Here is an 11,765-nt window from a genome sequence, read left to right as displayed (position 1 = left end):
AGCGTAGAAGCAGTTTGTTTTATGGTCTGTCAGCCATCTAGTTTGAAATGGGAACTATTTAAAGTACTTGTCAGATAAATAAAACTTTCTCTTGATTCTGGATGAAGAATGGAAATGGCTTTTATAGTGAGTAATCATAGTCTGATGGCAAACTTGAGAACCACTGTGAGTTAGCAGCAGTTGAAGTAACAGAGTATATGTGAAAAAGATTAAATAGTATTGCAAACATACACGTCTATATGAAAGTTCATGACAGATGAAATACAGTAGAATACAACAGATCTTGCTTTTTTAATTAATTGAATGCATTAAGTGGAAACAGTATCTAAGAAATATCTCCTGTTTCTATATATACAAGTGAATTGTAAAGCCATTCTTGTTCCATGTTACATTTTGAGTTGAGGCTTCTGGGTTTCTGTAAACTATACCATACTCAATATTAGACCTTTGTCCATAGCTGGGTGTGAATCTGAGGACATGAGTTTTCATTGATCTAGTTTAGATCTTTTATGCTTGAAGTTAGCTCTGATCAGCCTCACTGGAAGTAATAAACTTTACCTCCTTACAATAAATTGAATATTAGTAAGAACAAGATAGTATTTCACTTGTTTAGCACAGCAGCCCAGAGCAGAGCTGGGACCTGATGAATGCATTAGAGTGTCTCTAATTCACAGAAAAGTGAATTTTGCTACTGTATAAATTGCAGAGACAGTTTTCCAGAAGCTATTATTTGCTTCTTAGAGCAAAGCCAAAAAGTGAATCCCATGATTCACTATCAACCAACCAAATTGGTGTTAAACACCTGTTCAGTGGATATTCATATAGACATGCCACTCTTAGTTTTTAAGTATGTATTAAGTATGCACATGAATTTAGGGTTATCTGACTAAAATTCTGATGCACTGAGATTTAAAAATGTTATCTTACAGAATTAGTTTTAATGGGAATTATGATTAGAGTAATAGTAAGAGTGCTAAGGAGCAGTTTGTTCTGTTCTGCCCATAGATCATTAGAAAATCTGCCTGCAGAATTCTAATTTCACAATATTTATTGGTAATGGTGATGTAGGTATTGTGTGTAGCAGAAGGAGCTCAGCTTGACTGTTCAGATCCCAGATGGAACTTGAGCTGTTGGCAGTTTAAAAATTCTATATTTGACTTACAAATTCCTGCAAATGTTGATACAGAGAAATAGTCATGGAAAAATAAAAAATCAGAAAACTGGAAAGGTAGAACTGAGCTGCATATATTACCTTCCACTTCAGGTAACGTTTTCTTGACACTGCCAGTGTCTGACTAACAGTTTGAAGTGTCAAATAGAGAACAATATGGCTTCTGTACCTGAGGACCAGATGCTATTAATGCAAGTTAGTACTTTATAGAGTTTTTCAATGCATATTAAATCCCATTAAGATGTAAATACATTATTTTTGTGTCAAGACCTACAGAAAACTTTAATAAAATTTTCATGGATATATAAAAAGAAGGAATTGATGAAACAGATTTCTGGAATACAGCTACACTGGCACTGGTATCCTTAACTTCCTGTCTGCCTTTTAGTTTCAAAGCTTTGGGGGATTAAAGCTTTTGAAACACTATACTAGGACGTAAAGGTTATATTATATCAGTTTACAGACAACATCGTATCTGCTCCTATATACAGTAGGAAAAAAAACTGCATTGAGGTATTTTGAAAGAATATTTACGGTAGTTCATTTACTGCATAGAGCAAAAAGCAGTGATGGTGTCTTTAGAAAAATAATATAGAGTGTTGAAGTCAGCTTTGTTACTTGAGTCTAAGGATGCTAAAACCACATCTACAGTCTCAAGTAAATGTGTGTTTAAGGGTTTGGGATAATATTGAGGGCAAATTTTCACATTGGTTTTCACTTGATGTGCAGATTAAACTGACAGAAGTAGTTTAGAAGTTATGTAAATGTATCATAAACCAAACTTGGATGAGGTTATCAACTTTGAATGAAGGAAGGGGAAGGGGGGAAGGGAACAATGGAAAGGAAGAATTAATGAGCAGATGAGCATTAATACATTCAGGGAAAATAAAAACAAACATGGATGACCTTGTAACAACATAGAAAATTACAAATTAAAGGTAAAGAATATAAAGATGAGGGGAAAGAGTTCTTACACACCTGGAAGCAAGCAGTGCTTTGTAGAATCCTTACAAAACAATGTGTAATGCAAAATTATCAATGGAACCTCACTATAGGTCAGGGCGTATAAGGCTTTTTTTAGCCATATGCTCTGGCATGCTTGCTATCCACCCTGACATAACATGTCCAAAACTGCTGCCTGTCATGTGTAATCTACTTTTGTTGAGAACCTGTTCCCATAGCAACATTGCTGTTGCATTATAGCCTGGTACGTAAGTACAGAAAATTAAATTTACGTTTGTATGTGCGCACATACTTTTATTGCCTGAATAAACACACGCACATCGTATTGTGTGGGTATTCAGATGGCATTTTGTATATATATTTTGGAGCCCAGAACGCTTTGTTGGGATCCTTTCTCATTCAGAAATAAAGGTATGCTGTAACTTCATGAAGAAATACATTTAAATAATACCACAGGCCCTGAGGCCAGAAGACCTAAAACTATAGATCTATTTAACACTTAGCTGTGTATTTTTGAAAGGTTTCAAAATCTATTATTGAAAAGATATATTCTGTGGAAATAGGTTATGGATTGCAAACCTGAATTCTGTCTGTTTTAGAGATTGGCATTTAACTTGCTTATATGTAAGTTACATCTTGAGTTACAAATGTTGCAATAACCCAGTTTCAGTTGTGTACAATTCTACCTATTGAATGCTTTAATAGAGAAATACACTGTTCTGTGATCATTCCTGGTAAAAATTAAATAAATATAATTTTATTTAAACATATACCAAGGTTCTAAACCACAGCATGTCACTGTGGAAACCAGACTTAGGAGCCTGTGTGATGAATTTCCAGAGTCAGGTAAAGTGTGCAGCAATAACTGAGATTTTTTTAATTGCTCTTTTTTTTTAAAATCAAGTTATGATAAAAATATAAATCGTAGCATAGGTAATAATAGTAATGTAGTAATAGCTGATTCAAAACTACAAAACAGTATTTGTCATGCCAGCTTTTTCTTTAAACTTGCACAAATCTCTTGACTCTGCACCCCTGCCTCACTTAATCCAGCTTTGTGTCATGGCAACACTACTGGAGTGTCTTATGATCAAAAGGGAACAAACTTCTTTGTCTGACGAAAAAAAGAAAAAGGAGGGATTTCCATTGACTCCAAAAGGAACAGAGTGATATCTAGTGTTTGTGTTCTACTATGTAAATGCTAAATAGACACCCAACTCTGATTATTTTCATTTACAATTCCCATATGAAAAAAAAATAGTCTGCATAATCTAATTCTGTGTCTAGCTGGGTTAAATACCTCAGAACTTTGGTTGAGTGGAGAGCAAGTTGCACAGATTCAGGTCAGATAGGTTGAGGTGTATACCTTGTATTGTATAACAATATTAACTTTCTAAAAGAAATTGCATTAAAATCCCACTGAGTTCTAGAGATGCATATTTAAGGGGTAGCAGATTTTTTCTGTTGGGAGGTGCCTGCATCAACTCTGATCTGACAAGCCTGTTGCTATGGCAATGGAGACTATTGAATGTTCACACACTGTGCAGCTATGTGACAAATATCAAGTTACATTGTAATACACATTTTCATTTTTTAAAGTATGTGTCTGCTATAGTTTTCCCTTAAAAAATTGATAGCAATGAACATTTTTTTTTTTTCTTCTAATCTTTTCATTGGTTGCAAAGCTCTTTGGCAGCCTTCAAATTTGCCTACAGGGTGTTTATAAAGAAAGCTACTGAGTCAAAAAAGAAAGGCACTGTGTTTTACAAGTTGTGGGTTTATTGATGCTTCTATGAGACACTGTTCATGAAATGAACAGTTTTAATACAGTTCTTTGTATAACTGATATTAAGAGGTAGCAAAGTTGCTTTACAGTAATGATGTTCAATGTTAAAGTAAAAATAAATGTACATAAGCTGTGTTAACTGTCTACAGACAAGTCTATATGCGATGAACTGTCTATTTCAAATTAGTTTGTCTCATCTTTTGCATGTCTGGTAAATAATTCTCTGCTAAATGACAAAATATGATTTGAGCGTTTGTAGAGAATAAAATTAAAATGACTATCATGGAAATTAGACACATACTTGAGGTTCTTTCACCCTGCTGGTGTTGCTGGACACATCTAGATAGGAAGGAAGCTTAGGACACTAGTACAAAACAATATCTGTTCCCTGAAAATTGCTGTAAATGTTCTTGGAGCATTTGAGTGCGTTCATTCTTAAACACTGTCCTTGAAGGCCTATGTTAAGGGAAAAAATGGATGGGTTCTTATGTCTGAATATTACATCCAGTGGCCTACTGCAAATAAATTGGATTTGGTGGACAGTTTTGCTTCATAGGTGTTTCTGCAAGATAGATTGGCTTGATTCTGTGCAAAGAAGCTTGACTCTCTGCAGGCTCAGATTAAGTGCTTATTTTTTCCCTTTTTTGGTCTTATAATATACCCAGTGACTACAGCATTACCCACCCCCATGCACCCCAGATTAACTATACTGCACCAATACTATAGAAAATAATTGTTTTCTAGAATTCCTTTAGAGCATGCATTTAACAATTTTTACTGCAAAACCAGTATATTCCCAATTCTCAAAGGGTTTTACTACATTGCACTAATAAATGACTAAAAATGTTGTGATGCCTGCCAGTGACAAATTTACTTTCATACTAAAAATTGTAATTTAATTCCATTTTTTTAAATTAACATGTGTAAATCACTAGTGATTTGGAAATTTCTATGGCTGTGTAAATGAAATTAAATTTCCCTCCTTCCTATTTAAAATTTTCATAAATATTTTTGTCTCAGATTTTGCAGTTTTTTAAGCAGGCATTCCCAAAAGCATTTGCTTAATAGACAGTTAACTGCACAATGCGGGGAACTGACATCTCCCATATACCAAACTTTTTGTAGGAACATACTTCAATTAATTAAACATTGATTTCTTACCTATTATTTGTATAGCAATGCCATTACTTAGGAATACAGACTTTCTAAAGGTGAGCCTAGCCTGTGTCTGATTGAAGTCTCCTTGTTTTGACATTTTGAATTTGGGTCTGAGTTCAGAAAGATCCAGGTGGTTTTGCTCAGGTCAATCTCAGATGCTTTACTAATCATTTTTCTCTTTTGGGTCTTCGGTGGAGGGGCAGAAGTTTTAAAATTTTTTCAGAACAAATAAATTTTTATCTTAAAATGAAGAGAATAATTCGATAATCAGTCAACTTTAGGAGTCCTATCTTAACTTCTAGAGTCAATTAGAATATTATTAAGAATTTTCTAACTTTACTTTCTATCCTGTAGCAAAAGCAATAAGCTTGCATGCTTGATGAGCATGTTGGCTGTAACAGAAAAAAATATATACAGCTTTCCCGGTTTAGTTTCTGGCTGCAGATGGTAATAGTAGCACTTACATACAGAAATTAATTTGTAAAGTAGCAATCATTAATCTTTGTAAATACATTCTTGTCTGTATATCCAACCTGTCTTAATGCATTAGCTATACCAGATCATCCTATAGCTGGCAGTTACATGAGGACAAATTAGTCTGGAAAGGAATACCTGATTTTCCATGGAGCTACTCTTTATGGACATGTCTGTAGGTTAGAACTGTGCTGTAGGTAGTGGCTGTAATAATGCTGCCTGCATAAAGCAATATTTTTCATCCATTAGCAAAGATAATTTGTTACTGCTTTTCTAAGATGAGTGTGATTTTTAAAGCTCTACACTGCGTTCCTGTCCTTATAAACAGGAAGAACTCCCAGATAAAATCTAAGTCATTGTTACCACCCTTGCTGTAATGCTGTTGTTTCAACCCTCTTCATCAGAACTAGAGGTTTTCCAGCTCCAGTTGTTACAGCTGTTTTTAACACCAAAAAGCCATGTCTATTTTTCCACCTTCAATTACATTGTCTGCATTGGCCCTTACCTTCTCATTTTTGCTTGCTTTTCAAACACATAAGCCCTTTGTGCTCTTGGTTATCTCCCATTTTACGTGATCTGTAGCACAACAGTACTTGTTGGCCTACCATAAAATATTAATGTCTTGAAATTCAGCTGTAGCAGAATTATACATCTTTGTGAATCCTGGATAATAACTGAGAACTGCAAGCTGGGTTTGGAACTTGCTTTGGCAGTTGGTTCTTCATCTTTCAGTAAAATTTTACTTGTTCAATTTAAAGAGTAAGTGGGAGTAAAGACAGGTTTGCATCAAGAATGTAGAACTTCTATTCAGCCTTGAAATAACCCTGTGAAGTAAGCGTGCTTGGGAGATAAAAACTGGAAGAAGTAATTGAATACATAAATAGGAGCAAGGAAGATTTTTCAAGTGATTCTGTACCTGCCTCTGTTCTGAAATTTGCCCACCCACATCTACACGCCACCTCCTGTGGTACAGGACATTTTAATGCAATGTGGGAGGTTAGCACACAAATTCCTACTGACTGCATTTGTACATGACTTCCCACACACCTTTTGAAATAGGGTCCCTTATTTAGAAAAATTAATGAGTATTATAGTTATGTCCCAAACTACAGATACAGTGGGTTGAAAATTACTTGCTACATCCATTTGGAATTACTTGGCATTTCATAATTTTTAACTTTGTTACTGAGACAGGTTTGTGTACCAACTATGAGCAGTCAGTAACATGGAGATGAGTGAGTTTGTGCTGGGGACTGGAAAGCTAGGTGCTGTGTCTTGGAACAAGTACCTGGCAAAGGAAGCTGTCCAGGGAAGTAAAATGTGCTCCTGTGTGGACTCACTGCTTGCATTGCTGACACAACACAGAGAACAAAGGACAAAACCCTGAGTCCTCTGCAGCTACTGCTCAGCAGTAATGCAGTAAAGATGATGTAAGTCAGCACCAAAGTAGTAATTAACAGCTTGTTAGTAAAACTTAGTGACAAGTCTCATCAGCTTTGAAAGACATGCATGTTTAGGCTGCTTCAGTCTGTTTTCTTACAGGAGCTCACATACCCAAGTCCTGTTGGCTGAAGGCAGGCAGAGCTTTCTGGTCTGCTTTTGTAATTGGTTCCTGGTTCACAACTGGAGCTCAGAGCTGTTACAGTAAAACAGATGGAATGTAAGGTCAGGTTTCATTACTACAGCTCTTAGTATTTATCACAACTCGTCTAATTTCAGCAGATAAAATATGGCATTTCATGTTTTCAACCTGCCACTTCTCTGCAAGAAAAATATTTTTATGGGTTGCTTGTTTGTACATTTCTGAGAAGTCAGTGTGAGGCAGCCCATACCTTCATTGATTAGTACAATGAAACAAACCAGTTTAATTTCTTAATTTACTAACTGCAGTACAGAAAATTAAAAGAAACTACAATCAAGAATTTGTTTTTCCTCTATTGATCTGAAACATTCAGAAAAAAAAATATTGACTGAACATTCACTTAGCATTAAAAAAAAAAAACAACTTTCTGAAAGGAATAAGCACATAGTATTTTACTCCATTAATGTATCTTGCTTCTTAAGGGCCTGAGGCAAAGTGCTTATTCCCAAGAAGAGCCTCAGATAAGTCTAAGAAAACTTTTTCATCAAATAGATCAAGGCTTTGATCCCAAATTCTGGCTGCTTCATTGTAGAGAAATATGAGTACATTAAACCTTAAGAAGCATTACAAAAAACGGTATCTAGTTAAAAATCTAAATAAATCTGTACTCTAACAAGGACTAGAGGTTGAGAATCACAGCAGCAGTATTTCTTCTTGTGTGTCTCACTGGTTTGTGCTTTTGAAAAAACCAAACATACTGCTACTAGTTTGTCATTCTTGGACATGCATCTGATGGGTGTCATTTTTGCATTGAAAAAATGGAATAATTTCATGTATTAATGAAACCTGGTTGGTTTTTTTTTAGAATAGTCAAACACCAGTAACTCTAGTCTAGCTGATACTTGCTTTTTTCCTCCTCTCCCCTAAAGTCAGAATTTTTGTTCTGCTTTGAGTAAATATTTTAAAAGCAAATAGATTACAGCTATATTCTGCCAGCCCAGCCTCCTACTTCCTCTTGTGGCCTTTCTGACATTTTACTTCTTTCTCATTTGATTTCCTGATTCCCTTGAGCTCTGAGCTAAAGTCTTATCTTTGCCTAGGCATCCCTGCTAAGAACATGTGGGGTTCTTAAGCTTAATTTGTCATTATTGAAGTATTTGTCCTGTCTCAAAACAGAAACAGTGCATACATTTGATTGTTACAAATTTGTTTTTGTCTATGTGGTAGATTTTTGTGCAGTGTTTGGCTTTGGAAAATTTGAGCTAAAAGTGCTGAAATTTTGCTAGATATTTAAGCAGGAGAAAAAAGCTTGGTCTCAGTGACAAGAACAAGGTTTGAAAGGCTGAAATAGAAGGCAGGAAGGAGAGTATGTGAATCACTAAATTATGAGCCAAAACTAGACTGAGGGATTCTTAAATTAATGGGGTTTTTGTTTTATCTTGTGTTCTATATTAAATCATTTTAGTTGTTTTTCTTCACTGTATCGTACATAGCCTGGTATAGAAGTACAAATGGACATAACAGAAACATATAAAATGTGAAGAGACATAGCAGTAGATGAAAAATCAAGGACATGTTGTCTTCAGATGGGATTAACTGCTTTGGAACCTAGAGTTTGTTCAGCAAGATGAAATGACTAACATGAGATGGGTTATGCAGGAAATGCATTTATTCACACATCACATTTTTCTCAAGTATTCTTCCTCCAAAGTGTAGCATGCCAGCTTTGCCCATAATCTCTAGCAAATTAGTTCTGTAGACTAACAATGGTTTAACCCTACAAGCACTAACTTTGGAGTTAAAGGAACACAATTAGATTCTGCCAAAAGGAGTTTGAACAAGTTACCTGTACCTTTGTGTGAAACAGGGACAACAGTACTTGCCTGCATCTCAAAATGTTGCAAGAGCTCAGGACTGAAGCAGGACACAAGTGAGGATTTCACACAGCTACCAAGATTATGATGTTCTTTAGTTTATCATTTTACCCTCACTAAAACCTCTTTAACACTTGACTACACAATTTTACTTTCCAAAGATTCTTCCAGACACCTGAACTGTGTAAAGCAAGGGTGACCACATCTTGGGACCTGCAGATACATATTTTGACTTGGTCCATGAAAATATGCCCTTGTCATGTGACTAGGAAAGGATCCCTTATTACTGCCCCTTACCAGCTCTATCTCCCAGATCTGCTTTCAGATTCCACTGCCATCTTTCATCTGCTTTGTTCTTAATAGTTTAAGGAGTTTGAGATCTCCTGTATTCTATCTTGCCTTTTTTTTATACAGGTACAAAGAATCTGCTAGCACAATTGAGATACTAGCAGTGTTCCTGGCTCATCTTAAACTGCTTAGACTTGTACTACCATCCCTCTTTGACTACCTCAGGCACAGCAGTTTCAAAAATAATAATAGTGATTAAAATACTTAGCCTGTAGGCACAGTATTTTCATACAGCTGAATTTACCATCTGGCTTGATGACTCTGTGGATACTTACACTTTACTCATGTAAGGTGACATTTTTAGTTTTACATACAGTTGCAGCTTGATCAATAATTCTGCCTGCCCAGAAATGTTACTAGCTATGAGTCAGTGGTTACAAGCAAAATGAAAACTGAGGTACAAGATTTGTCTGTTACTAGCAGTGCAGTGAGAAAACACATCCAGCAGCATTGGCAGTACTTTTAAAAAATACATGATCTGTTTTGTACATTGTAGCACTGTACACGGAGTGTATCTATACATTCACTCCATGTGGTTGTTAGAGAAGGACATGTTCTAATGGCAGGTGACAGACCTGTAAAATTCTAGTGTAGCCACTACACTTAATGCTCAGGCTTCTGACAGCAACATTGAATTTGTGCTTTAATTTGAGCATGGAGAGGAGAGTGGATATATAATTCATGCCTCAGATTCTTTTACTCAGAATCTGCATGAAGCTGAAGTTTCTTGCTTTTTATTTCAGATAGAACTACTTACTGTTTAAAGTTCCTCTAAAGGCAGAATCTGCAGATAGCCCATTGCTTCAGAACATGAAACATTTTGTGGATATCTTGGGTGACATTAACATGTACCATTTAACCTTACAAAAAACCCCTCTAGTTTATATATTACTGCCTTCTTACATTTTTAATACAGATCATAAAAGTATGTATTATGTCACCCTTAGAAATATTCAGAGCTTTTATGAACAAAACTGCAGTTAGAACTTCTCCACATTCATTTTGCCTCTACCCCAAAGTCACACAAAAGCAAAATAAAGTCAGCTCAAAGTCACAGTCCTTGTCAGATTTATGAAGATTATTCATGTCATTATTCAACCAACTCACTTGTACAGTAAAGCTATAAAACAAAAAGTATTCAGAGATTTAGGGAAGAAAATTGCAATGTGTCTGAACCAGGAGAATAAAAACCTCAAGTATTCAGGTATAGCTATATTTGTTAGATCTCTTGTCTTTCTTCTCTCAACTACAAGATAAATACAGCATCGTGGTCGTTCTAGAATTAAAAGCACCCTTCAGTGCTGTTCAAATACAAGTTGAAAAACTGAAAGCTACAGGAGGTGTTCAACACAACTAACATCAATGCCTTGGGATTTTCTGAGGTTCACAAAACTCTAATGCTACTGACTGCTGAAGATGTTTACCAGTACAAAGGACTGATGTCTACACAAACATTTCTTACCTAAGAACTGAAGATTTTTTGTATTATTGAATACGGATCACATTCAGGATACATCGTGGAACAAACTAGGTGCTAATCCTCTTAATTCAGTTCCCCAGGAACTGATTTTTTGTTTCAGTAGAGAAGAGATCTCTATGGGACATGAAGCACTTTAGACTTGATTTAGTTCATCCACTAATTACAAAAAGAATTGGCAGATCGAAATAACTTTCCTTGATGACATCATGCCAGGAAATGTTTTCCTCACTTTCACTGCCATCCCCGAGCATTGCCATCCACTGCCAGGACACAAAGCTCAGCATTTCCTGAGATACTCCTCCCTCTAGTGGCTACTTCGTTAGCTGTACCGCGAAGCCAGAGCCAAAGTTTGCATCCAAGTTATATTCATCCTTACAAAAACGTGGTTACAATCCTAGAGCGATTTCCCAGAAGTGAAATAAATACCGGGTTTGATGTCACACAGAATTTTAATCAAAAAAGCAGTGTATCCCAGCAGGGATGCTATGATTCTAAATACTGTTGCCAATGTTTGAATTTCAAATGTCTTGATTATTTCCAAAGTATATTTATGCTTTCTAAAAATTTTCATGAGAAATAAATGAAGCAGTTACAGCCTCAAGATCATAACCTCACCACATCTTCAGTAATTCCTGACAATAAAAATCCACTACCTTTCTAAGCCCACATCTGAAACAGAAGATTTAAATGAACACATAAAAAGCTCAAAAGTCATTGACCACTGAAAACATCCCATTTTCTTTTGTTACAAATTCAGAATTTGTAAGCAAGCTTAACCTGAAGTTGGGGGTACAAAGGCACAGTAGTTTGGTTTTTCAGTGTCTCAGAGTGAGTATACTAGCATATTCCAAAGCATTGAACATTGGATGTAGCCCTGGAATTAACAGAAACAGGAAGAAGACTGATGCTCAAGTTCCACTCAAGGCAGT

Source organism: Apus apus, chromosome 11 (assembly GCF_020740795.1).
Source record: "Apus apus isolate bApuApu2 chromosome 11, bApuApu2.pri.cur, whole genome shotgun sequence".
NCBI lineage: Eukaryota > Metazoa > Chordata > Aves > Apodiformes > Apodidae > Apus > Apus apus.
The sequence above is the reverse complement of the archived record's forward strand: the minus strand, read 5'-3'. Positions refer to the sequence as shown.